Source organism: Felis catus, chromosome B3 (genome assembly GCF_018350175.1).
Source record: "Felis catus isolate Fca126 chromosome B3, F.catus_Fca126_mat1.0, whole genome shotgun sequence".
In the NCBI taxonomy this organism is placed as follows: Eukaryota; Metazoa; Chordata; class Mammalia; order Carnivora; family Felidae; genus Felis; species Felis catus.
This window is the reverse complement of record NC_058373.1, coordinates 5248927-5276879: the sequence shown is the minus strand read 5'-3', so window position 1 is coordinate 5276879 and position 27953 is coordinate 5248927. Positions and strand designations below refer to the sequence as shown.

The window sequence follows — 27953 nt, the reverse complement described above, 5'->3', positions numbered from 1 at the left end:
TCTTGGAGGATTCCCAACACACATCTTTTTTTTTCCTCTTAAAATCTTTTAGGGGCGCCAGACCTTGTTTTTCGGCTCAGGTTGTGACCTCACAGTTTGTGAGTTCAATCCTGCTTGGGATTCTCTCTCTCTCTCAAAATAAATAAATAAACTTAAAAAAAAATCTTTCAGAACAGCCAGACAGCCGTATCTCTAGATGGGTAACGTTTTTCCTTTTTTTTTTTTTTTTCCCTGTCTCCTGGCTGTCCCAGACCTTCCCCTGCCCACCCCCCACCCCCACCTCCTCTGTTTTGCTTTTGAATGTTTACCTGATAAAAGTCCTAGTCTGAATAATTCCAGCAGGATTGGGGGCATAGGGGCTGTCCCTAGATGTCTGGCCCCAAACCCTGGGTTGATCTAGGGCAGGGGAAATATTGGCAAGGGATCGAGGGTTATATAAAGGAGGGGCCTGTGGGTGTGGGCGTAGGACAGGAGGGAGGGTTTGAGTAGGACTTTCAGAGCTTGCAAAAGCAGCATCGCACGCGAGATGTAAACAACTTTGGCTGTTCGGGCGGGCCTGTGGTTAGGAGATGTCAGGCACACAAATACAGAATCCAGGAAAACGGTTTGAGCAGCGCTGGGGCACGCTGGGACACTCTCCAAGACGCTAGTGTGTCACCGCAGCCACGTGTATGTTGGGCATACCGTAAGAGCTTCCAGGCATGAAAAACCTCCCCCCCCCCAAACCCCAAAGGCAACAAAAGAGAACCTTCCGCGGTAAACATCTGTCGTTTTCACCCGTGGAGGACTGTCTGTTCGCCGCATCTTGATATCCCTTCGGAGAGCCAACCCTTCCGACTTCCAGGCCACGCGACTCTGGCCATTGTGGGAATGACTTCTCATGCCTGGAGCCCCAGAGGCGGTCACGTGACTTCCTCCTGGCCAATCAGCATCTCCCGCTGTCTAGGCCTCCGTGATTGGTTCAGGGATGGGCCCGTGGTTCCAGTCAGTCGGTTGGTAGAATGTACTGGGAGCACCGCAGGTGTCCCTTTTCTGGTGGGGTTGTCAACCTGTTAGGGTGTCATCTTGGAGCTGGCACTGCGAAGGGGGCACCAGGTGGAGGAGGAGTGGGAGCTAGTCTGGGAAAAAAACCGTCACAGAGGAGAGTACAGGCAAGCTAGGGAAAGAAACTGGGTTCTGATTGGATTGTCCGACGCCCTGGATCCTGCGGTGCGATCAAGTACATGAGCTGTTAAGTTCCCTTTCATACTTAAAAAATTTGCAAGGTGCAAACTAGTAGGCATAATATACTACTGTCTATGTAATAATACGAGGGGAAAATAGTGTTTCTATGTATCGGCTTGCAAATGCATTTAATTTTTTCTGATAAGAAACTAATAATCAAAGATACCTGTTGTGGAACGGTAACTCAGTAAATGGGGGAAAGAATCGTAGAAAGAATTCTCTGTATATCCTTTTCTATCTTTCGACATTTACACAGCTGAGAGTGTTACCCATTCATAGCATTAAATACAGACTTCTAAAAATACAAAAACTAGAGGCTGCAATGGTATTTTATAAACCTTAGGAAGAACAAATCCTATTACATCAACAACATTGAATTTTCAAAGTATGTTCTAGTAAGATAAGTGTATTTCCACTCCTAATCACTCAGGAGCAAAGTAAAAAACATTAACAGTTAAGAGACCAAATAGATGAAGCAAGATCTTAATTGAATTTAAAGTTAGGGGTGCCTGCTGGCTCAGTCAATCAAGATGCAACCCATGATCTAGGGTCGTTGAGAGGCCCACATTGGGTGTAGAAATTACTAAAAAAATAAATAAAATTTTAAAAGTAAATAAGTAAAGTTAAGGTTATGTATACACAGCCTACCTTGTGTTATGTTTGCTGAGAAGATTCAGGAAGCTTTCTGAGATATCCAGTGATAACTGCAAAGTTCTTCCAGAATATTCGGTGTTATCCACAAGGAACTTCTGTCTCGGAGTAGGATGTAGTAGGTATCAGTACGTCATCATTCCTGCTGCAGCAATTGGGGGGGGAAGGATAAGCTACAAAAATCATATATATTTGTTTAAGTTCATTTATTTATTTTTGAGAGAGAGAGAGAGCGCGCGCCCGCGCGCGGGGTGGGGGAGGGGCAGAGGAGACAGAGACGCAGAATCCAAAGCAGGCTCAGGCCTGAACCCACGAACCGGGAGATCATGACCTGACCGAAGTTGGATGCTCAACCAGCTGAGCCACCCAGGCACCCCTCCCCGACAAATCATATTTTTAAAGACCTCAAAGAGCAGTGGAAAACAGAGAAGGAAGAGCCCATTCTGGGTGAGCTGGGATCGTTGGTCATTTTTTCCCTGGGTCATTTGTGAAGTCTGGTCATAGGCTAACGACTGGGCTTGGTTTACACTGAACTGTTGAGGCCACTCAGGCTATTGTTACAGGCTAGAATCTAGATATGAGGCTCTTTTACCCATGGGATATTTGGTAAGTGCTGGGGTAGACTGGGGGCAGGAGATAGGGGAGGGCCTGGCTGGGGCCTTGGCTGGAAAGGCAGGGTAAGATCTGCATTCTCTTACTGTTTAGAAGGCTGAGTCCCGCTAAAGGGAAGGGCCTGCAACAAACACAAGGCAGATCTCATTCTCATGGTAATTAAAAACAGGGGTGGACAGAGTCTGACTAAAGTGGCAACTCACTTCAACTCAGCTCCATTCTGATTGGGTTGAGGCATCATCCCTTTAAGCTATGTTGCCTTCCAGAGGATGGGTAAACCCTCCGGGGGAAATATAATTAACTTGAACTTCTGTGATTCTTTTATACACAATATTTGGCATATAATAGAACATTCTAAGTCATCGAAAAAGCAGGTTATCGTAGACTGAACATTGGCCTCCCCAAGATATGTCTGTCCTAATTCCTGGAGCCTGTGAATGTAGAGACTTTGCAGATGTGTAAGGATTTTAAGATGGAGACATTATCCTGGTTTATCCAGGGGGACCCAATAAAAGCACAGGGGTCCTTATAAGGAAGCAGGAGGGTCGTAGTCAGTAGAAGGAGGCATTAAGATAGAAGCAGCAAGTTGGAGTTATGGGGAGACAGGATCACAAGTCAAGGAATGCAGGTCCCCCGAGAAGCTGGAAAAGACAAAGAACTGGATGCTTCCTTGGAGCTTCCAGAAGCAACCAGCTCTGCCAATACCTCGACTTTAGCCCCACGAGACTGATTCTGGACCTCTGACCTCTGGAACTGTAAGATAATAAATCATCGTTGTCTTAGACCACTACATTTGTGGTCATTTATTATAGCAGCAATAGGAAACTGATACAGCAGGGCAATGCACCTGATCATCAAGAGGGGAAAAGTGAGCCAACAAAAGTGGACCCACATCTGATCTGGATGTCAAGGATTTAAGATAACTATTTAAATATGTTAAAGAAAATAGCGGGGGCAACGGACAAAATGGTGACCAGATGGGGAATTTCAACAGAGAACTGGAATCTGTAAAAGCCAAAGGAACATTCCAGAATGGACACATGTAACATCTGAAATAAAGAATTCCGATGGGCTGAGCGGCAGAGTTGGACACAGCAGAGGCAAGAGGTTGGTAAACTTGAAAACGGGCCAATGGGAAATATCCAAACGAAAGTACAGAAAGATAAAGTAGCAAGAACAATGTTAACTGCAAAGAATATAATATTTGGCTAAGAAGATTATTCATTCCTTTAATCTTAGAACGTTTGTTGTAGAAAATAAAACAGAATCTGTGTATTTAAACTACAAAGAAACTCACTTTATAAATCATATTGTAGATTCCCCTATTAGCCTCCTGGATCTAGTAACATAAAATGAAGCTTCTAGCAGTTTCGACTCTAAAAACTGAATTTGTTTTCACATTTGTAGAATGGAGGTGGTGGTGCACGTCTCACAGGATTAGGATGCGAATTAAGTGACACAAAGCCCTTAGCATAAGGCCTGGCACAGAGTAAATGCCCATTGGGGACATCTGCCCTGTCACGTGTCGTGAACTCCCATCACATGAAATGAGGTTAAATGAGGTAATGGATATAAAGTGCTCTGTCAAGTCCTTACAAATGGTGGTTTTTCCTATCATAGCATGAATCTCAGTTTACCAACTCAGGTGTGTGATAAATGGTATTTTCTTTATTTAAAAAAAGTTTTTTTTAATAGTTATTCATTTTTGAGAGACAGAGCAGAGACAGAGCATGAGCGGGGGAGGGGCAGAGAGAGAGGGAGACACAGAATTTGAAGCAGGCTCCAGGCTCTGAGCTGTCAGCACAGAGCCCGTCGTGGGGCTCGAACTCACGGACCGCGAGATCGTGACCGGAGCCGAAGTTGGATGCTTAACCGAATGAGCCACCCAGGCGCCCCAATATTGTCTTTATTTTGAGATAATTCTATGTTTTGGGCTCCCAACTGGCTAGAGTGACAGCAAATTAATCTCAGGAATCGGGGCTCTTCTTTCCTTTCTGCTGAATGGTACCTGTGTTCTAGAGGCTCATGTTGTGCCAACGTGGGGAGGGTGGGTGGTCCTTATGTTTCCCCGGAGTCAGCCAGAAGTATGTTGTTCCTGTACATGCGCCTTCTTCAGGACTCTCTCCTCAACTTCCCTTCCCACTTTGGGGGCCATGGGATCTTTCTGCCGCTATGGTGCCAGACGAGGGCCTGGGGGTCTTAGAGGGGCTGCCTGGGGCACAGCTTGCCCTGACACCCTAGACAGTAGTGTCTTCTCTGCCATCGTGTTCCCTGGGGTGCTGCCCGGGAAGCAGGGCCCCTGGCCTTTCTTTCTGGAACCGATCTCATCACCGTTCTCACAAATTAATTCCTCATTTATTTTTCCTCTGCGTGAGGGGCTTTTTATCTGGTCTCCATAGAGAATTCTGTCTTCTTCTTCTTCTTCTTCTTCTTCTTCTTCTTCTTCTTCTTCTTTTTTTTAACGTTTATTTTTTTTTGAGAGACAGAGACAGAGCATGAGCAGGGGAGGGGCAGAGAGAGAGGGAGACACAGAATCCAAAGCAGGCTCCAAGCTCTGAGCTGTCAGCACAGAGCCCGACACAGGGCTCGAACTCATGAGCAGTGAGATCATGACCAGAGCGGAAGTCGGACGCTTAACCGACCGAGCCACCCATTTGCCCCTAGAATTCTGTCTTCTTATAGGTGTAGGCCTCTGGAAACTATTATTTTGGGACTATAGGATCCCCCCCTTTATCTCTGGAGAGTATGTTCCAAAACCGCCCCCACCAAGGGATGCCTGAAACCACGGATAATTCTGAACCCATACGCTATTTTTTCCTGTACATACATACATACATACATACTTAGGGTACAGTTTCATTTATAAATTCAGTAAGAGATTAACAACAACAATAATAAAGTAGAACCATCTAACAATGCACTGTAATAAAAGTTGTGTGAATGTGGTCTCTCTCTCTCAAAATACCTTATTGTACTGTTCTCGCCCTTCCTCCTGTGAGGATGTGCCATAAAGCGCCTACATGTTGAGGTGAAGGGAGGTGAGTGACGTAGGCACCCTGACGTGGCGTTCGCCTACGCCCTCTGCTTCTGAGCTGTGCTGCCCGTGGATAACTTAAACCGTGGAAAACGAAACCGCGGATAAGGGGGGCCTACTGTATCGTTTTCTCCTCTCATTACCGCTTCAAATCTCATCTGAGCCAATAAACAGAGAACTGGCTTAAATGGATGAAGAAGGGCAGGAGGGAGGATATAACAAGAAAATAAAAATACATCCCGGAAGGGTTCCAGTGATGGTGTCTATCCGGGTACCAGATTAGCCTTCCTGCCATAAAGCAACCGTAAAACTGGACAAAAGATACGAGCAACCATTCTCGGGCTCTGAACAACAGGTAGTGCATGACAGTGATCTCAGAGGGGGAACAGGAGATAGACCCCAAATCGTCTTGGCTGTCTGCTGGGGAACAGGTTTCCAACCCCACTGTGGCACACGGTGGTGCGTTGCTGTGTTGAGGAAGCAGAGATCACAGTCCAGGGCTGCCGAAGCAGCTTCAAGCTACAGGTCATGGCACTGGAAGGGACGCTGCTTCACGTGTGGGGGGCAGAAATCTCTGTGGGAGGTCCCCTGTGAGCCGCTGGCTGACAGCTGGGACGCACGTGTGTAGGGAAAGACTACGTGGGGCTTCCGGCGAGAGGCTGCTACAGGGCTGAGAATTAAACAGATCCTGGAGGTCTGGCAGATAACTGAACCTAGAGCACCTCCAGGGTATCATCCGCAGGGGCCACTAAGCAATCTAAAATCCCTACACAGGCAAGAAAACAGGACAATGTGACCCAGGTGAAAAACAACAAACAGTCGGTAGAAACTGACCTCAAGATGGGCCAGATGTTGGATTTAGCAAAGACTCTAAGTAGTATAAGTATGTCCAAAGATGTAAGAGAAAGTTACGTTCCAAAGAACTAAAAGAAAATATGGTCAGAATGAGCGTGCCGATGGGAAACTGAGACCAGCAGGTAAGGAGATCCAGGGATCTAAGCGCTCTCAAATTGCTCTACCCAATCCTCATTATTTTAGACCCTCCTTCGCTCCTAATTCCTGGGATTCCTGGTTCTTTTGGTGGTTGTTCCTTTTTAGGATTCTGTGGTATAATATAAACTGCGTTGGTTTTTACCGAATCCCACTTCTGGCTCGGGAATGGTCGCTTGGATCTTCTAAGACAATCACCATCCCTCTTCTGTTGTCTGGCCTCCAAAATTGTGTTACCATTGTCTCCTCTGTTCTCCTTGTCCTTGTAGATTTATTGTAGTTTGTTAAAAAATCAGTTTACTATGGTTTTAATACGGGTTTTAGAGGGAATGAATGTAGATGTACGTGTTTCATCCACAGTTACAGCCCGGAACTCCTGCATTAAGTCTTAAAAGTGATTTAAATAGCATAACACTTCCTGGAAACCGTTCTCATCCAATATGTGAACAGCCGTCTGTTGGCCTCCCCCTCACTAAAAGGCCTCAAATGAGATTTCTTAATCTGTCTGTCTTCTTGTGCTCTCAAGGGCCACCAGACCTCTGAAATAAATTAGAGTTATGCTGGTCCCCAGCCCATTACTTGGACATGATAAATCAGGAAGAGGGAGACACTCACTTTCTTCTAAGGAAGCAGCCATCCTCGGGGGGACCTGCGCTCACCACAATTTTACAAATGCATACCTTCTTAGACACGCCTGGCTTTTGATGACAGCAAATATTAAATTATGCTTCAACTATAAAACCTCTATTGCATCGAACTCAAGCTAACAACATTAAGTGATTTCCTAGGTTTAAAAATCTAAAAGGCTTTTTCTTCCCTTAAACAAGTCCTGCCAGCCCCAGCATTAATTATTCTTGATTCTTACTAGAATCATTCTTTTGCCATGGGGGGGGGGGGGGAAGTACCTTTGTTGTACGGAGACTGACGGGGACAACTCCCCTCCTGCCTATTATAGTTCTCTATGCGGTTGGTAGCTCCCGACGTGCCTCCAGCCTGTGTTCTGTGACCGGGACACCTATGTGGTTGGAACCTTCTTCCATTTTTTGTCTTGGCTTCTCTCTCAGTGGTGAGGGGGCTGCTCCACTTCAGGTACAGAACACCTTCTCAAAACCAAACTATAATCCCTACCTGCTGTCTAAGTACGTCAGTATTCACTTTATGTATCTCAGCTGGCCACATTACCCTTCTACATTGCGCCCAAGCAAAGCCCACACCTTTATCTCCAATTCCAACATACTAAAAAAACCTTATAATTGTGCTCCTGCTTTTTGTACACCCCTCTGTGTGCCTTCACACAACGTTTCTCCCCTCTTTTTTGTTAACAGAATCTTGATTTCGTGCAAACATCTATGTACCTCCCGCCTCCCCTAGAAACTGGCTCGGGGGCAAATTTTGATTAGTTGGGTATCATTTCCCTAGACGAGATTGTTCAGTATGGATAAAGTTCTGACTTCTTTTTTTGTTGGTGGTAGGTTTTTTTTTAGGTTTATTTATGTATTTTGAGAGGGAGAGAGAGAGAGAGAATGAATGAGTGGGGAAGGGACAGAGAGGGAGAGAGAGAATCTCCTGGGGAGACTTCTGAGAAAGGTTTCCTCATTCCCAAAAATAGACCCCCAGGAAGAGTCATCCTCTTTTGCTGATCATTGTTGGGTCTGAGTGTGGCACCTCGAGCAACAGCAGCCTTCTCGTGACTGAGACAGAATCTAGCCTGGGGAGAGGAGAGGAGACAGATGAAAGACTTTGGGTCCTCCGTGACGTCCCCAATTATACTAACCACGGAGCCTTCCCCCCTCGGGGAATCTTGTTCGATAAAATACTCTTAATTTTTAAAGCCAAAGCGAAGTTGAGTCCACTAGATTTTTTCTCTTTGGCCCTTCAGGTCCACTGTCCACTCCTCTCTGAACCAGGAAGTTGGATTTGCCGATGGCCTGCATCAGCGGCAGATCAACGTGGAGGGATAGAGAGCAGTTTCCATAACCACCCCTTCCCTTTGCCCTTCCAGGTATGAGGGTAGCTTCCCTCTGTTGCTGGCTCCCCTCCCCGTTGGGACTTCTGGAACCCTGCTCAAACTTTTGTAATCCGTCCATTAGCCTCTCTGAAATGTCCCCTTTCCAGTGTGCCGCCTCTTTTCTGTTGGGATCCTGATACATCGGGTTTTCAACTGATGTAGGCACCGTTCACCTGACAGAGCCTGTAATGGCCTCAAAGACATTTTACTGTCATCTTTTACACGGATGGATCTGTTCATTGGTTTCAGTTCGTGAGGCAGGGTAATGTCCCCTTTGATGTCTGCCGTCTGCACAGGCGATGGGCTGACTGCTTTTATCAACACACTAGTCTTCTAATAAATTTGCCAATATTTTTATTGACACCAGATGACTTTGGGGTTGTTCAGATTTATGGGCAATTGGGAAAACAACGAAGAGAAATAAATCTCCAAGTGTCTTTAGACTAAGGACGTGTTATGCCTTACAACTGTCTTCTGAAGAAACCTTGTGAGATGCTCCCGCTGGAAATGCTTTGGTTGCTGCAACCATTTCTCTCCTCTCAGGCCATCGTGTTGTTTTCCTCACCCACCAACCAGGCTCCTCCAACATCTCCCCTGGAAATTGCTCTGCTCCAAACCAGGCCCCCATGGTCTTCACCCAGCTCACCCTGGGTGTTCCCCAGATGGCCACTTGATGGCGTCCAAGAATCTTCTCCCTCATTTCCCTCACATGATCCAGGAATGGCTCACGTGCATAAAGGGGGTGTGACAAAGAAGTCTGATAAAGTTATTGATGTGTTTTGACATGTTCCATTGTGGATCATAGCGCTATCATACCTGCCATTAACAAAAAAAATTTTTTAAGGTTTATTCATTTTCGAGAGAGAGAGACAGACAGACAGAATGTGAGCAGGGGAGGGGCAGAGAGAGGGAGACACAGAATCTGAAGCAGGTCCCAGGCTCTGAGCCATCAGCACAGAGCCCAACGCAAGGCTCGAATGCACGCGAGATCATGACCTGAGCCAAAGTTGGATGCTTGACCGACTGAGCCACCCAGGCACCCCTTGTGCCTGCCATTTTAAAAGCATACAATGGAAGGCACAACCCACAACACTATTATTCTGTTTCATTTCATCCAGATGAACAAGTCTTGATCACATACATAGGAATGTATGTTTACAGGATATATAGAAATATCACCATATGCAAAATATAATATACTATTGTCATCAAAGAGCTGTGGAAGGTTTCACATTCAGATGTAAATACCCCTGTCCTTTAATATAATGGGACACACACTTTAGAGGTTGTACTGAAAAGGAAGTCTGTGAAGCCTCTCAGAAACAGCAAGAAAGTCACTGTAGGGGCGCCTGGGTGGCTCAGTCGGTTAAGCGTCCCAACTTCGGCTCAGGTCACGATCTCGCGGTCTGTGAGTTCGAGCCCTGCGTCGGACTCTGTGCTGACCGCTCAGAGCCTGGAGCCTGTTTCAGATTCTGTGTCTCCCTCTCTCTGACCCTCCCCCGTTCATGCTCTGTCTCTCTCTGTCTCAAAAATAAATAAACGTTAAAAAAAAATTAAAAAAAAAAAAAAAGAAAGTCACTGTAGACTTTCAGCATGAGGGGTAAAGGGACAAAGTAGGATTTTGAAAACTAAATTGTCCAAGGTATGTGCAGATACCTGAATCAAACAGCCTAGATCCTGCCCTGAGTTCTGGCAAGTATAAGACGCATAGCTATCAAAGAGACAAGACTTTCTCATCTTGAAATATTAACGGGTTGGGCCATAAAACTTCCCGCTATACTTCCAGGGGCACCCGCTTTAAAAACATCATATATTAAATGCCATTCTACTAAAGTAGGTGCAAAGCATTTTTTTTAAAAGGTTGTCAAGGTCTTCCATTCGTAAGTGACCTAAGATAGCAAATGCTGTTGCGACTCTGCCTGTATCTACTGGATCCCTCTGATTCTGATTCCAACTCCAACCTGTGTTGTTTTTGCCCACACCAAGTGATTCTCTGCATCACCAGCTGTCCTACAAGTCAACTCAATTCTGACTCTCTCTGCCTGGAGATGACATCGGATCCCACGGGTTAAGGTGAAGTCCTACAAGACTGTCCCACTCTTCAGATGCCAATCGTAAGTTGGCACCTGGGGCGTCTGACCGAGTATTATAGACTGGAGGTTCCCATGGCCCCCTCCTTGCGTTCGGTTAATTTGCTAGGGCAGCTCACAGAACTCAAAGAAACATTCTAGATTACCATTTGATTTTTTTTTAATGTTTATTTTTGAGAGAGAGAGAGACAGAGAGAGAGAGAGAGACAGAGACAGAGTGCGAGCAGGGGAGGGGCAGAGAGAGAAGGAGACACAGAAACTGAGGCAGGCTCCAGGCTCTGAGCTGTCAGCACAGATCCTGACCCGGGGCTTGAACCCACAAACTGTGAGATCATGACCTGAGCCAAAGTCAGACGCTTAACCGACTGAGCCACCCAGGCACCCCAATTACCAATTTATTATAAAAGGATGTACAGTAACTCAGAAAGAGCTGTGTGGGACCCAAGGAATTTAACAAAAATCCCCCACCCCTGGACAAGCAGAGCAAGACTAACTCCATTTTGTGCTACACCCACCGTCTCATGTATAACCCCCATATGACCTACTTATTGCTTAAGACACTCCCCCACCCTAGTCAAGCCGCTGAGCACACCCTTACTGGAAACCGGCTCAAATAGGAATGCAGAACCCCTAACCGCCAGAGAATGTAAACCCCGCCTTTTGCCCGCCAAACTTGCGCGCCAATTCTGACCAGAGTGATAGGCTAGTTCAAACAGTTACTGTAGGGTAAATTGGAATTCAGTTGGCCACCGGCGTGTGGACTGACATGACTATGCAACTTTCTCTGTGTGTTACAATCTCATTGGCCACTGGCCCCTATAAAACTGCTACGCCTTTTAACCTAGGGCTCCAAGTCCCTGCTCCGCTGTGTCAGGTATAGTTGGGCCCAAGCTCAAGCTTGCAAATAAACCCTCGTGCGTTTGCATCGGTATCGGCTCCTTGGTGGTCTCTCGGATTCGAAATCGGGGGCATTACAAGCTGCACGGGGCACGATGTGGGGAAAGGTGCAAAGCTTCCATGGCTTCTCTGAGCACCACTCTCCCCAAATCTACACATGTTCACCAACCTGGAAGCTCTCCGAACCCCATACTTTTGGGTTTATATGAAGGCTTCATTACATAGGCATGATGGATAAAATTATTAGCCATTGGCAGTTGATTCAACCTCCAACCCTTGCATGGAGGTCGGCGGGGAGGGGTGGGACTGAACCCTCTCATCACAAAGTTGGTTCCCCTGGCCACAGCCCACCATTAGGAAGACCCAGGGGCTTCCCAAGTCGCTTCATTCACATAGTTTTAAAAGACGCCTTTATCACTCTCATCACTTAGAAAATCCCCAGGATTTTAGGAGCTCTGTGTGTGCCAGGAACAGGGACAAAGACCAAATATGTGTATTTTTTATTATAAATCACAACAGCACAATCCCTTTCACCATTTCTGTTCTGTGACCCTCCGGCTTCTGTGCCCTTCATTTCCAGTGGTTTCTATCTGTGACAGTTAGAGGCTCTCCCTTGGGCTGCTTTGCACACCAGCACACAAAGATTGCCAGGACTGCCTGGGAGTTTAAGCACGCCTCCTCCATGTTGCGTCTGGGGCTACTGACCGGCACAGGGGCATGAGGAGGGACAGACTCCAAGGCATACTTTACTCTTCAGAACTCCCGTCTCTATCTATTGGTGCTTGGCCAACATCATACTCTCGATGGCTTCTTACCTTTCCTATGTCTTTCCCCCAGTCCTTCCCTTGTTTCTCCCCGGAGCGCTTCCTTAATACCCTGTGTGCACGACTTCCGTCTCAATATTTGCTTTTGGGAACCCAACCTGGGAAACCAACATCTCTATAAACCATGCTGCCGTGTATATGGCCTTACGTAGGGATGCACATCAAAGTCCACCAGAAAAAACTGTCCTGAAACATTGTAGAAAGTCTTTGGCTTTGAATCCATTACTGCAGAAAGAAATCTGCTGCAGTGTAGGGAGGGAGGGGAGTGTAGAGGGGCAGAGTAATGACGCCTCTGGCTTTGTCCCTGATCCAAACAGGAGCTGCCAGGGAAAGGCCCACTGCTGTCCTCTGAGCTTTATGAGGAGCGGTCCCAGGGGCTGTCGGGACTCTGTTCTTCGTGCTATGGAGTGATCCTGGGTTTCTGTTTCAATTTCCTATTCAGTTGAAGATTTGCAACTCCCAAAACAAAGATGTATGCCAAACAAGTGTTTTGTTTGTTTGTTTCTTTTAAACTCAGCGTCTCCAGAACTATTGGCCACTCACTGGCTATAATGTGCTCACTCATCATCTCTGTCCACGTCTGCGTCCACAACGCTCTGCCCAGTAACTGCAGAATATGCTGGTTTTGTTTAAGGACACATGGAGCCTTCCCCAAGATAAACCATACGCTAGAGCATTAAATAAATAAATAAATAAATAAATAAATAGTATTAAAAGATTGACATCTTAAAGAGCATGTTCTCTGATAACAATGGAATTATATTATAAAGGTTAGACAAAAATTAACCAAGTAAATTTGAAGATCTAATGGGCTTCATTAAATGATTCATGCTTCGGGCAGCGTTCCTTCTAGCAAGTAGAGGGGAGCTCCACAGGGGTACAGAAAAAGGGAGGGTTTTTAAAGGTAGAGCGGGAGTGGAAAAAAGGAAATTAGTAGCAAAGAATCCACTCTTCCAGGCAAGGTTACCCTCCTAAGGCGAAGGGAAGGAATCTGTCGGTGAGTTTCCCAGTGCTGATCAGGAACTCTCCATGCTGACTTGTTAAAGGTTACATTTCTGGGGGGCAGAAATTGCAGATGGGTTAGGGCTTAAGTCTCTATTTACTGCCTTAGGACCTTAACTTAAGTGATACTATTTTGGGCCTGTGGTTTTCTTTTGAACAGAAATAATAACAAAAAGAAATCTAGAAGAGCTTTCGGTATTTGGAAACTAAGCAACGTGCTACTAAAAAATTCACAAGTCAAAGAAAAATCCACAAGGAAAAATTTAAAATATTTTAAACTAAAAGAGAATGAAAATACAACATACTTGCAGGTAAAGCTATGTTTAGAGGAATATTTATGGTTTTATTTATGCTTTAGTACAGAAGAAGAAAAGTTTTGAGTCAATGATCTAACTTTCCACCTTAAGTAGCTAGAGAAAGAACAAATTAAACCCAAAGTAACAAGGAGAAAGGAGATAATAAAAACAAGAGTAGCAATCAGTGAAATAGAAAACCAACAAAAAATAGAGAAAACCAAAAGTTGGTTCTTGGAAAAGATGAATAAAATTGATAAAATAAATAAAATTGAGAGAGAGAGAGAGAAAAGAAAAGTGAGGTCGGGGTGGATTTAGACACATAGATCAATGGAACAGAACAGAGAGCCCAGAAATAAACTCACAACTACATGGTCAATGAATCTACAACAACAGAGGCAAGAATATACAAGGGGGAAAAGACAGTCTCAATAAACGGTGCTGGGAAAACTGAACAGCTCCGTGCAAAAGAATGAAATCGGACCACTTTCTTACATCACACACAAAAGTAAACTCAAAATGGATTAGAGACCTAATGTGCTACATAAAACCATAAAACTCCTAGAAGAAAACACAGGCAGTAATTTCTTGGACATCAGCCATCACACCCTGTCTCTAGATATGTCTCCCCCGGCAAGAAAAACAAAAAAGAAAAAAAAAACAATCAGAACTACACCAACATAAAAAGCATTTGCACAGTGAAGGAAATCCTCGACAAAATGAAAAGGCCAGGTACTGAATGGGAGAAGGTATTTGCAAACAATCCATCTGATAAGGGGTCACTATTCAAAATATATAAAGAACTGCTACCACTCAACACTAAAAAGCCCCACAAATAATCTGATTACAAATGGGCAGAGGACCTGGATAGACGGGTTTTCTTTTCCAAAGAAGACACACACATGCCCAAAAGGCACATGAAAACATGCTCAAAATGACTCATCATCAGGGAAATGCAGACAAAAACCACAATGAGATATCATTTCACACCTGTCAGAATGGCTAAAATCAACAACACAAGAAACAGTAAGTGTTGAGAAGGATGTGGAGAAAAAGGAACCAACCCTTGTGCACAGTGGGCGGGAACGCAAACTGTTGCAGCCACTGCGGAAAACAGTATGGGGGCTCCTCAAAAAGTTAAAGAATTACTGTACGATTCAGTAATTGCACTAATGGGTATATATATACTCAAGGAAAGCGAAAACACTAATTCAAAAAGATACACGCACCCCTGGTTTATTGCAGCATTATTTACAACAGCCAAGATAGAGAATCAACCCAAGTGTCCACCGACAGGTGAATGAATCCAGAAGATGTGGTGTCCCCCCCCCCCCGCCACACACAGGAATATCACTCAGCCATTTTTTTAGAAAGAACGAGATTGTGTCATTTGTGATAACGTAGTTGAACCTAGAGGGTACAATGCTAATTGAAATAAGTCAGAAAAAAGAAATGCCGTATGATTTCACTTCTGTGTGGAATCTAAAAAACAAAACAAACAAACAAAAGGCAGAAACAGACTCGTAAATGCAGAGAACAGAAGGATGATTGCCAGAGGGAAGGGGCTTGGGGGATGATCAAAATGGGTAAAGGAGAGAGGGTGGTCCAGCCTTCCAGTTACGGGATGAGTAAGTCACGGGGATAAAAGGGAGGAAAGTCAATCGTGCTGTAATAGCACTGTGTGGCGATGGGTGGTAACTACACTTGGGGTGAGCCCAGCATAAGGCAAGGAGATGCTGAATCACTATGTTGTCACACTTGAGACTAATGTAACATTGTGTCAACTGTACTTCAGTTAAAAAAAAAAGTGAGGCCCTGCTAAAGGCTCTGTGGTGGTTCCTTACATTCTTCTTACAGGTGTTCCATGTTTGAAGTTACAATTGTCCCCCCCCTTTTCTGCAGTTTTCCTTTCCACGGTTTCAGCTACTCGTGGTCAACTATGGTCTGCAAGTGGATGATCCCCATCAGAAGGTCAGCAGCAGCCTAACGCTATGTCACAATGTCAATGTCGTTCACCCCCCCTTCATCTCCTCACGTAAGCGTTTTATCATCTCACACCATCACAGGCAGAAGCGGGAGGACGGCACAAGATATTAGAGATAGAGAGAGACCACATTCACCTAACTTTTATCACAGTGTATGGTTATAATTGTTCTATTTTTTTAATTTGTTAATGTTTATTTATTTTTGAGAGAGAGAGAGACACACACACACACAGAGTAGGCACAGGGGAGGGGCAGAGAGAGTAGGAGACACAGAATGTGAAGCAGGCTCCAGGCTCTGAGATGTCAGCACCGAGCCCGACGCGGGGCTCGAACCCACCAACCGTGAGATCATGACCTGAGCCCAAGTCGGATAATGATAATTTTTCTCATTAGCTGTTGCTGTGAATCTCTTACTGTGCCTAACTTATAAACTTTACCAGAATTATGGACGTATAGAAAACAAAACATCGGACCGGTAGGGTTTGGTACGATCTGTGCTGTCAGCACCCCCTGGGGGGGGGGGGTCTTGGGATGTATCTGATCGCGGATAAGGGGCGACCACTGTGTATCAGAAGGAAACTTTAAACAAAGTAGGTGAAAGGTACAAAGTGGTAATGTGGAGCGGCTCAAGTTTTTGTCAAGAGAGATTGTCTTTTTCTGCTGAATGGAAGACAACGGGAGGGGGAGAAAACTGGGAGGGAATAACAGTGATGGTTGGACCAGCGGAGGGCTGAGCCCCTAGATGCCCCCCAGCGATGCCCTTAGCTGCTGGGTGCGGGGCGCTGCCTTTCTGACCTGCGTTTTCTGAGGTTTCTTCTCCAGTCTGCGTACTCTTCTGGACCTTTATTGCCCCCAACACTTAAACTTCTCTTGCAGTTCTAACCTAAACACCACGGGAAGCCAAGTTTTTTCCTATGGTGTTACAGGGAAGGGGACTGAGTTTTCTGGGAGGGAGAAGACGGGCGTTTAAATTTAGACACGGTGGATGAGAGCAAGTCTCATGCGGCATCTGAATCAGAAATGAGGCAGAGACCCTTCTTTATTCTAAAAGCCAACAGCTGCTCGGAGACAAGCAGATTGAACTACTTCCTCCCTGCTCAGAAACTCTCAAAGTACACACACACGCACGCACGCACGCACGTGCACGAGCTCCTGCACACACACGTGCACGCGCATTTATAGACACATATGGTTGGAAGCACGCGGAAAAGGAACACAAAGAAAAATAATTCGTTGATGATGTCATTTGCAACTTTGGTGCACAGTGACATGATTCGCATCACATGATGTCCTGCGAAAGCATGCTCATGGGTCCAGGCGATTCTCTCAAACCAGGAGGTTAAGGATTACACCGCAGATAATCACCAAGCAACCAATTAAGACAGACTCGTTACTTTTGTAAAACACACAGAGAGATGTTACTTCTTTTTTTAGATTCTTAGGAAAAATTTCAAACACACAGAAGAACAGTGTAATGATCCCCTCCTCTACCCATCACCCAGACGGAACATTCCAATTACACTGAGTTGGAAGAAATCACAACACAGGAAGTCTGCAGTTTGGGATACAGAACAGGGCATAGTTAAATTTAGCTTTGCTGGGAGCTAGCTCCAACTTGATTAATCAGCTAATCAAAGCTCTTTGTCTGATTTCAGTTTCCTTATTGGCGTAAAGAAAGGCTATTCACAACTCATCACCTGTGCTAGGTGTCTCTAGGTCCTGGCCGAATGCTCGTGCTCTGTCCAATATCCTCTGTGTGAGCCGATCCCTTTCTAATTCAGGTTGGGGAAAAAAGACAAACTTAGGTTATTTTCTATATTTCTTAAATTCAACAAAAATGAGACACATTTTTATTTTTTTTAATGTTTATTTATTTTTGAGACAGAGAGAGAGAGAGAGAGAGAGCGAGCGAGCAGGAGCAGGGGAGGGACAGAGAGAGAGGGAGACACAGAATCTGAAACAGGCTCCAGGCTCTGAGCTGTCAGCACAGAGCCCGACGCGGGGCTCAAACTTAACGGAGCGTGAGATCATGACCTGAGCTGAAGTCAGACGCTTAACTGACTGAGCCCCCCAAACCCCCCAAGAAACTTCCATTTTATTTTATTTCTTTTTATGTATTTTTTAAAACGTTTATTTTTTTGATAGAGACAGAGCATGAGCAGGAGAGGGGCAGAGAGAGGGAGACCCAGAATCCAAAGCAGGCTCCAGGCTCCGAGCTGTCAGCACAGAGCCCGATGCGGGGCTCAAACCCACCGACTGTGAGATCATGACCTGAGCCCAAGTCGGATGTTTAAGCGACTAAGCCACCCAGGTGCCCCAAGGACACATTTTTAAATTGCAATCCGAGGTGTCTGAGATGCCGGCAGGGCACCCACGTGGAGACCGTCACGGGGCCAATGGAGCCCAGCACCTCCTGGACCTCGGGAGAGAGCCTGGGGGCGGCACTCTGTTACAAGTGACAGTCCGCAGACAGTAGACCCGGGGGAGGGAGAACAAAGGAATGAATCAATGAGGGCAAGGAGGTGTTGGCACATTCCCAGGACTCCAGGCCAGATATTCTTTCTGGAACTGCTCAGAAGTTCCAGTCTATCGTCTGCGGTTCTGTTCACAACCCTCGGGAAGGCCATCTGTCACCATTGCCAGCTGCTGAGCCCAACTGCCAGAGTCCTGGCTGCGGTCAGGCCGGCCTCCTGCTTTCGGGCCTCGGCTCAGCCCTGCAGGGATCACGGCCGTTCTGGCGGGACCTGTTTGGGGGGCCTGCTGAGGGCGGAAGTGAGGGGGAGGTGAGGACGGGGAGACAGTGGATTAGACAGCTTTTTCACAGGTTTGGCTTTGAAGGGGAGGAGAGAATCGGGGTGGTAGCTGCAAAGGAGCCTCGGGGTCAAAGCAGGTTTCTCGGTTTTTGATTTGGTTTGTTTGTTTGTTTTAATTTGGGGAGAGATCTGAACACGTTTAAAGGTTCCGGTTAGGAGGAGGGGGCTGAATAAACGGGAGGGAGAAAGAATCCAGAGCAGAGCGGCCAAGGCCCCTCTAATGGGCCCACGGATGCTGATAGCTCCTTCTGCCTCACGCTGGCTGAGGCCCCTGACAAGCGGGGCGGCCGCTCCCCCACTTCCACGTGGGATGCCGGCGCTCCTGAGCAGGGCGGGGACGGGAAATGTCAGAGCACTAGCTCTGAGTCACGTACTGCCCGCCCACCTCCAGATTATACCGAGGTTGGACAGGCCCAGGCGGAGGAACCAGGAAACCTGCGGGAGGGGCTTGCACGGAAGAGCCCACCCAAGCCGCCCCCGTGGGAGAAGGGGGTGTGCTTTTTCTTTTCTCAGATCAGTGGAGGGGGGTCATCTGCGGGCCTTGAAGGGTGGACCCTGGAGCCGGGGAGACACAGGGGTGCCCGAGGCACACCTGGAAGGCCACAGGGGAGGCCGTGGCCGTGGCCATGGCTGTCTGTAGCTGGGCCCTCACGAAGGGCTCTATTCGAGACGTAGGTGAAGGTTGGTCAAGTGTGTGTGCTTCCTGTGGATCAGATGTGGGCCACAAGCGTGAGACAGAGTGACCGGTGATTGGTCCAGAGCGAAGGGCCTCCCCTGCCGTGACTTTATACACCAGGGGATATCTGGCAATGTCTGGAGACATTTTTTTAAAGTTTTAAAAATATTTATTTTTGAGAGAGAGAGAGAGAGAGAGAGAGCGGGCGCGTGCATGCACGCGAGTGGGGGAGGGGCAGAGAGAGAGGGAGACACAGAATCGGAAGCAGGCTCTGGGCTGTGAGCTCAGCACAGAGCCCAGTGCGGGGTTCGAACCCATGAACCGCGAGATCACGACCTGAGCCGAAGTAGGACGCTTAACGGACTGAGCCACCCAGGCGTCCCTGGAGACATTTTGATTGTCATAACTCATGGTAGGGGGAGGTGATTTAGCAGACAGAGGCCAGGGACGCTGAGACCCATCCTACAACGCACAGGCCGGGCAGCACGGAGGGGAAGGGGGTGCAGGTGTTGTGTTGGGAAGTTGAAGGAGTCCCTGTATGATGGTCGAAACTCTTTCTGTGGAACAAGAAACTCGTCTTCTGCTGGCAGCGAGGGGGACGGGAAGGCCATGGGGACCGCAACGAATGGACAATGGTCCTCCCCCTTAGGACTGGGGGAGCGAGGGGACGCGGAGTAAGGCTGCCAAACAACACGGAAGAGAAGACGACAGATGACTGGTAAGGGAATGGAGGGCCCAAGGGGGAAGCAGGACAGATTCCACCCAGGGCAGGAGCCTTTCAAGGGGCTCGATGGCAGTGCCCATGTGCCCCGGCCCCCAGCACAGTGCTGGCAAGACCTGGAGCGGCCCGGGGTTCCTCCCTGTCAATAGGCTCGTTCTCTCTTGTGGCCGGAGGCGTCCCTCACTGGCCCTCATCCGTGCGCGGGTCCTCCTTTAGGGCTGAGCCAGTAACCGCAGGGCAGCCTCCGCCTCAGTTCCTCCTGCGTTGCCTCATCGAGGGGACACCTGTCTGTCACGGAGCACTGGCTCGGGGGCCTTCACAGAAGGGCCTGCCTTGGTGCTGTGGGGGGAAAGCAACAGACGCCGGCCGTGACCACAAAGGGGGCTCACCAGAAGGACGTGGCCCTCACAGAATGACAGGGAAAGTTGAAGAAGTGACTCTGAAAAGGACAGAAACCAGGGAGGCCGTGGGGACCCAGAAGCAGAAACCATGGATAGTCTCATCCAGCCATTACAAGGACATGTCTTTCTCTTCCTCCTCCTTCCATTCAAGGCTCAGAGGCCCTGGAGAAAGTGCCCAGGGGGGCCCAGCGCCTCCCCCGCCCGAGGTTCTGACCCGCATAGGCCATCAGAGTGTCGTCCCTAGAAGCCGGGGAGGTAGAGGCAGGTGGAGAAAACGGGGCTCGGTTCTCAGGAGCTTGTCAGGAGGAGGGGTCCGCGCTCACATCCTGGAAGGCCTTTCACGGTGGCCAAGAGCCCCGTCCTCCCGGATGGAGATTCCTATGCTCTGAGTCTCGGATGGAAACAGAATGCTGCAAAATGGTCTCGGGGGGTCGCCGGACTCCCCTCCCCCCCCCCCGACCCCGTAGAATCGCTCTAGAAATCTCTCATCTCCTGTAGCCAGCGCCTGCCTGGAGCAGCTGCAGGCCTCACACGGGGTCTCCCTGGGGACGTGTGTTTAACCATTTCACACCCACTGACACGCGGGTTACCCAAGCAGGGCCCTGAGCCAGTTCTTAACCTCCTAATTTTTTTTTTTTTCCAAAGGGGAAAAACACTAATTTAGTCACTGTTTTGCAGAGAGAGAGAGAGAGAGAGAGAGAGAGAGAGAGAGAGAGTCCTGTTTGTCCTTATGACTCATTTTGCTGGTTTTTGGATGATGTTGCATTGATTCATGACGACTCACTGAGCATCTGGTATGAATTAAGTGGGACTTTCTCTCGGTGACAGTAAAGTGAGAGATCTTAAACAGGGGGATCGTTGAAAGGAGCTGGTGGGAACGAGAGTTTGAGCAATCTTCCGGACTTGAGTCAGTTCAATGAGATGCTTCGGCGTCTCAGCAAAGTTTGCAAGAAGCGACATGTGGCTTCCGGGTGGTGCTGCCCGTGACGTGACGTCTGGTCCTCACTTTTGTGCCGATGACTCCTTGCGGGTCGGACTGCTTCCCATAATGTGTTGTTTTATCCTGTGGCCACGATCCCGCTTAGCCCCGTGGGGGAGACAGAGGCAGGAGGCATACGTGCCACATCGGGGGCCATGTGTTTTCTAGTTTGTTCCAAGACGCTTTCCGTAGAATTCCCAGGCCTGTCCTCAAGCTGGTTTTGCCACCACAAGGGGTATTTGGCAACATCTGGAGACACTTTTGGTTGTCACAGCCTGCAGAGGGCAGGGATCCTGCTGAACCTTCTACAATGCACAGGACAATGTCCACGATGCCCCAGATGTCGATGCTGTTGAGGTTGAGAAACTGCCCTAATCCAAACCAGCCTCTAAGCCCAAGCGACTTGATGGTTTCAGGTCATTGACTGACTTAATGAAAACACCTCTAGTTATGGTAAAACGAACAAAGAAGGGGCACCCGTGTAGCTCAGGCGGTTGAGCCTCCGACTCTTGATTTCAGTCTCACAGTTTGTGGGTTCAAGCCCCACATTGGACTCCATGCGTGCAGTGTGGAGCCTGCTTGGGATTCTCTCTCTTTCCCTCTCTTTCTGTCTCTCCTGTGCTCTCTCTCCCTCGAAATAAATAAAATAAACTTAAAAAACAAACAGATCTTTTGAAAAATCATGTGATTTCTGTGTTTAAAAAGTGTAGAGTTGACCCTTTAACAGCAAAGATTTAAACTGTGTGGGTCCTCTCATACACAGACTTTTTTCAACAAACACAGGCCAGTACTGTAAATGTATTTTCTCTTCCTAATGATTTTCTTTTCTAAAATTTTTTTTTAATGTTTATTTATTTTTGAGACAGAGAGAGAAAGAAAGAAAGACAGAGCATGAGCAGGGGAGGAGCAGAGAGAGAGGGAGACATAGAATCCGAAGCAGGCTTCAGACTCTGAGCTGTCAGCACAGGGCCCGACGCAGGGCTCGACCCATGAGATCATGACCCGAGCCAAAGTCGGATGCTTAATCCACTGAGCCACCCGGGTGCCCCTTCCTTATGACTTAAAAAAAATTTTTTTTTAAACGTTTTATTTATTTTTGAGAGAGAGGCAGAGCATGAATGGGGTTGGGGCAGAGAGAGAGGGAGACACAGAGTCTGAAGCAGGCTCCAGGCTCTGAACTGTCAGCACAAAGCCCGACACGGGGCTTGAACTCATGAACCATGAGATCATAACCTGAGCTGAAGTCAGACGCTCAACCGACTGAGCCACCCAAGTGCCTCCTTATGATTTTCTTAACAACATTTTCTTTTCTCTAGCATACTGGAAGAAAACAATATATAATACATATAACATACAAAATATGTGTTAATTGAGTGTTTATGTTATGGGCAAGGCTTTTAGTCAACAGTAGACTATTAGCAGTTAAGTTTTTGGGGACTCAAAAGTTATACATGGAATTTTGACTGTGCAAGGGTCAATGTGCCCTAACCCTACATTATTTCATGGGTCAACTATATATATATATATATATATATATATATATATATATATATATATATATATATATATGTCTTGCCTACATCTTAGTCTTTAAATACCACTCTCCACTGAAAGAAGCCAGGGATTCTGAGAAATGGTTATTCCAAGGCTGGCATAGTCAAGCAAGGAAGGTACCAAAGACAATAGGATGGGTTGAAAGGACACAGGAGCCAACCTGAAGGAACTCTCTGCTCAAATATGGGATGATCTGAGGGTCAGAAAAATAATGCCAATATGCTGAAATCCATATCCACAATCCTGTGCCTTCTAGAGGTTTCCTTTAGAAAATATAGGGCGCCTGGGTGGCTCAGTCAGTTAAGCGCCTGACTTCGGCTCAGGTCGTGATCCCATGGTGTGTGAGTTCGAGCCCTGCGTCGGGCTCTGTGCTGACAGCTCAGGAGCCTGTGCCCTGGTGCGTGTGTGGGCTCTCTCTCTCTCTCAAAATTAAATAAACATTAAAAAGCTTTTTTAAAAGAACAAAAACATTTTTTTAAATAAAAGATAAAAAGAAACAGTGCTTCTATTACCTCTCAAACTTGGGTGTCCTCAGTTTTGTTTAGCGTTATCAACAATGGCGGAAAGGGTGGGGGGGTCCCTGGCTGGCTGAGTCAGAAGAACCTGTGACTCTTGATCTCGGGGTCAAGAATTCAAGCCCCACGTTGGGTGTAGAGATTACTTAATAATAAAAAGAAGAAGAAAAGAAGAAGAAATAAGAATAAAAAGAAAATAATAAGAATAAAAAGAATACTAAAAAGAATAAAAAGAATACTAAAAAGAATAAAAGAGGAAAGGAAGTTCGTATCCTCTTGGCTCAGCTCCAGAAAGTGAGCCACAGTGAGGTTACATAGTAATCACACAGTCATCACGAAGCAAGCCAAGACCGTATACATACTCTGGGATGGTTGCAGCTCTTGTGTGGGAAAGAGGGAATAATGTGTGAACAAAATAGATGGATACATCTGTGGTAGGGTACTTCAGCTGGAATCTTCCTCTTCTTTTTAAAAAAATTTTTTAAAAAAAATATTTATTCATTTTTGAGAGACAGAGACAGAGGGCAAGCGCGGGAGGGGCAGAGAGAGAGACACACACAGAATCTGAAGCAGGCTCCGGGCTCTGAGCTGTCGTCACAGAGCCCGATGTGGGGCTTGAACCCATGAGCGGTGAGATCGTGACCAGAGCCGAAGTTGGGACACGTAACCGACTGAGACATCCAGGCGCCTCTGGAAGCTTCCTCTTCTAGCCAAAAACCCAACTCAAGTTTAAACAATCAAAAGAAGTTATTGGCTCATACAATCAAGAAATCTCGACAGGACCACTCAAAGCATGGTCCATGGACCAGAATGGTCCACAAACTGTCCGTTGTTGTTCCACAGTGAGATACAACTATACTGTTGAACTGACTTTGGGCATAATCGTGTTTCTACAAACTTGCTTTCCTCTGTTGTTGATAATAATTAAGGATAATGAGAACACCTGGATTTAAGAGGCAACAGAAGTCCCACTTTTCGTGAGGGAAACTTCTGGAAGCCATATGGTTCATTTTTATTGTATGTTGCCCAGAACCAGTCAGCAAGATAATAGGAATATAAAACTGGAATCAAAAAACAAAACTGCCTTTGTTACAGACAGTTTGGGAAGCGCTAGCCTGGTATGGTGGTGATTCACCATCCTGACTTCCCGTTAGACCCACCTGGTGAGTTTTGACAAGTGTTCATTCTGGAGCTCATTCCCAAAGATTTTGACTTAATTGGCCTGGGGTGGCGCCCAGGCATGGGTAGCTTTTGACACTTACCAGGTGGCTCTAATGTGTAGCCAAAGTTGAGAACCAGTGGTCTGGATTTAGGCTGGCCTCAGATGAGACTTGATCCAGTGCTCAAGTCACAGACTGTCATCGAGGACCTGTGTTCTCACAGCACTAAATGCTTCTGTTAGAAAAGAAGAGGGCGCCTGGGTGGCTCAACTGGCTAAGCACCTGCCTATTGATCTCAGCTCAGGTCATGATCTCACAGTTCGTGAGATCGAGCCCCACATAGGGCTTGGTGCTAACAGCTCGGAGCCTGCTTGGGATTCTCTCTCCCTGTCTCTTTGCCCCTCCCCTATTCTCTCCCTCGCTCTCAAAATAAGTGTAAAAACTTAAAAAAAAATGAAAAGAAAAGATCTCACATCAATGATTCCAGCTTCTACCTTAAGAAACTAGAAAAAGACGAATAAATTAAATCCAAAAGAAGCAAATGAAAGGAAATAATAAAGATCAAAGAAGAAATCAGTGAGATAGAAAAAAAGAATAATAGGGGAAATCAACAAAACCAAAAGCTGGTTCTCTGAGAAAAATCAATGAAATTGATGAACCTCTAGCCAGACTGACCAGGAGAAAAATGGAGAAAACGCAATTTACCAGTATCAAGAATGTGAGAGGTGTACCACTCCAGATTGTACACATATTAAAAGGCTAATAAGAGGATATTAGGAACAATTTTATGTCAATCAGTTCCATAACTTCGACGATATGAGCAATTTTCTTGAAAGACTCAAACTCCCAAAGTCAACTCAGGAAGAAAGAGATCACTCAAATAGCTCTATATTGATGAAAGAAATTGAATTTATAGCTTAAAGAAACCTTCTCACAAAGAGAACTCCAGGCCCAGATGGCTTTACTGGTGAATTCTACCAAACATTTAAGGAAGAAAGAATGCCACCTTTACACAAACTCTTCCAGAAAGTTCCAGAGGTGAGCACACTTCCCATCTCATTATTTCAGACCAGCTTGCCCTTGATGCCCAAACCAAAGACAGTACAAGAAAATAGAGAAATTCTTAAAACCCCAGCACTTAACATTCTTGAGATAGGTATCTCTTGTTGCCCACCTCTCCAAGTTATTCTAACCCAGGACCTGGGCCTTACGTAACTTCAAACTGTGCCACACGGCCTCCTTCTTCCTGTTGCAGATGATTGGACCCAACGGCAGTCTTCTAACTTACATGTGGACACTGGCTCAAAAACATGTGCTAGAGCCAGGACCCCTGGGTGGCTCAGTCGGTTAAGTGTCCGAGTTCGACTCAGGTCATGATCTCACAGTTCGTGAGGTCGAGCCCTGTGTTGGGCTCTGTGCTGACAGCTCAGAGCCTGGAGCCTGCTTTGGATTCTGTGTCTGCCTCTCCCCTGCTCATGTTTTCTCTCTCTAAGAATAAATAAACATAAAAAAAAATTTTTTTTTAATGTGTGCTAGAGCCCTTCTCAGGAGGTTGACCTAAGAGGCAAAAAGGAAAGAACAGTTGATGGTAGGAACTGAGGAGGGAGACTTGTACTGACCAAACAGCTGTGGCAGCCATATTGGAACCATGAAGAGAAAGGAGAGGAAACAGATCCAAAGAGGGGTGTGGGGTAGATAGACAGGCATAGGCAGAAAGTGCACGAGAGAGAGAGACTGAGTGAGCAATGAGGGAATAACCCAGTTTCTATCCCTTGTAAGCCCTGGCCCTTCACATTCTTTTGTATTCATGTAAGACTCTTCATACTTGAGGGGCACCTGGGTGGTTCAGTTGGTTGAGCGTCTGACTCTTGATCTCGGCTCAGGTCATGATCTCATGGTTCGTGAGTTTGAGCCCCGTGTTGGGTTCTGCACTGACGGTGCTGAGCATGCTTGGCATTCTCTCTCTCTCTCCCTCTCTCTCTACCTATCCCCCGCCTGCACATGCGCACACATTCTCTCTATAAATAAATAAAACTAAAAAAAAAAAAAAAAAAGAAAAAAACCTAAGACTCTTTATACTTGACACAGTGTGTGGACTTCCCTTTCCTATAGCCAAAACTACCCTGACAAAACAAAATGCTCAATAAAGGCTAAGTTCCTTCCATTCCTGCACAGTAACTCCTTGGTGTCACTTTCAAGCCTAAGGACACGCTGGGCACGTTCTTCATTCCCAAAGGCCTCGCGGATTTAATTGGATTCTCTTCTCTTCCGTGTGTGTTCATTAAAAAAATTTTTTTGTTGAGGTGTAACATACATACAGTTAAGCATACAAATCTTAAGTATATATCTCAAATAATTTATGCGCACTCACACACACACACACACACACACACACACTCTTATGTAACTACCGCACAAATACAGAACATTTCTAACACTTACAGAAAGTTGACTCTATTCTCTGTGAAGTGGCAGACCAGATTCTGAGCATTTGTTGGGTGCCCATGTGCTGTGGACTCAGTTGTGTCCTCCCATAATTCCTGCGTTAAAACCTTAACCCCCATGTGACTGTATTTGGAGATAGAGTCTTTAGAGTGTAATTTCGGTTAAATGCAGTCGTAAAGGTGAGGCCCTAATCTGACAGAACTGATGTCCTTGTAAGAAGAAGAGACACAACACCTCTCTCTTTCTCCCTCCTCCCCCTCCCCTGCACACAGCACAAAGACGGGGTCAGGCAAGCACACCGAGAGGATGGCCCCCTACCTCCACGCCAAGAGAAGAGGCCTTATAATGAAACCTACCTTGCTGGCACCTTGATCTTGAACTTCCAGCCTCCGGAGCTGGGAGAAATAAATTCCTGTTGTTTACAAAACGGAGTCTATGGTATTTTGTCATGGCAGCTCAAGCCAATTACCATACCATGGGACCTATACAAAGAACAAAGAGGAGAAAGATGCTTTGAATAGAAAACTACCCTTGGCAGGATCTCAGGCAACTGGTTTCGCAATACAGGCAGGTGGCCTGTGCCCAGCATGGGGTGGGCAGAGGGGCTAGGAGCACAGCCTGAAGGCTGGGCGGCCCCTCTGGTCACCAAGTCCAGTCCAGTTCTAGGCTGGCTTGGACATATTGCAAGGAGACATTTGATAAAGTTGGAACTGTAGTTAAATGTCAACCACCAGCCTCTCATTCATCTGTCCCTTAGGAAGTGCTCCAAGATGTCCCAAGAATCCAATAGGGCTTTCATTTTATCTTCCTGAGCCAAATGGGAGGCTGGTGGGGAGCCCCATCTGAGCACTGACTCGGAGGAGAAACTAACCCGTCACCATGGAATGGGCTTAGCGTGATCGACCAGCCAGCCTGTACTGAGCCGGCTCTGGAACCGGTGCACCACGCTGCCTCATGGAACTCCTCTTCAGCTGGACATCCGTGAGACCTTGGCCACGGGTAGCTGGGACGCCTCGGTCCTGGTCCAGGCCCCGTTTCTTTGTCAGTGTCCTGTGGGTTTTCCACTCCCGGGCTTCTGT

General features: G+C 46.7%; 1 protein-coding gene and 1 long non-coding RNA gene across 16 annotated transcripts in view; one reads left to right on the top strand and one right to left on the bottom strand.

The window, feature by feature from the left end:
• Positions 1-27953, bottom strand: part of CRTC3 (CREB regulated transcription coactivator 3) — a 156198-nt gene that overhangs the window by 5337 nt on the left and 122908 nt on the right. For 9 of the 13 annotated variants that reach the window (XR_006598817.1, XR_006598819.1, XR_006598821.1 and 6 more), the window contains 4 exons: positions 27231-27356; positions 17308-17382; positions 1873-2017; positions 749-1118 (listed from right to left, as the gene is read on the bottom strand). The gene's annotated coding sequence lies outside the window, so the exon portion shown is untranslated. Of the gene's footprint in view, positions 1-748; positions 1205-1872; positions 2021-17307; positions 17383-27230; positions 27357-27953 lie in introns of all 13 variants that reach the window. The other 4 variants (XR_006598815.1, XR_006598818.1, XR_006598814.1 and 1 more) reach the window with 4 other exon arrangements.
• Positions 2209-27275, top strand: LOC109500483. 3 transcript variants are annotated; one of them, XR_006598824.1, is made up of 6 exons: positions 2209-3594; positions 8391-8513; positions 10506-10633; positions 13493-13643; positions 15528-15660; positions 27147-27275. It is a non-coding gene; the product is annotated as an uncharacterized LOC109500483 (long non-coding RNA). The 3 variants fall into 3 exon arrangements; XR_006598825.1 differs by lacking the exon at positions 27147-27275 and adding an exon at positions 17266-17414; XR_002158046.3 differs by having other exon boundaries at positions 2210-3594; positions 15528-15596; positions 27147-27261.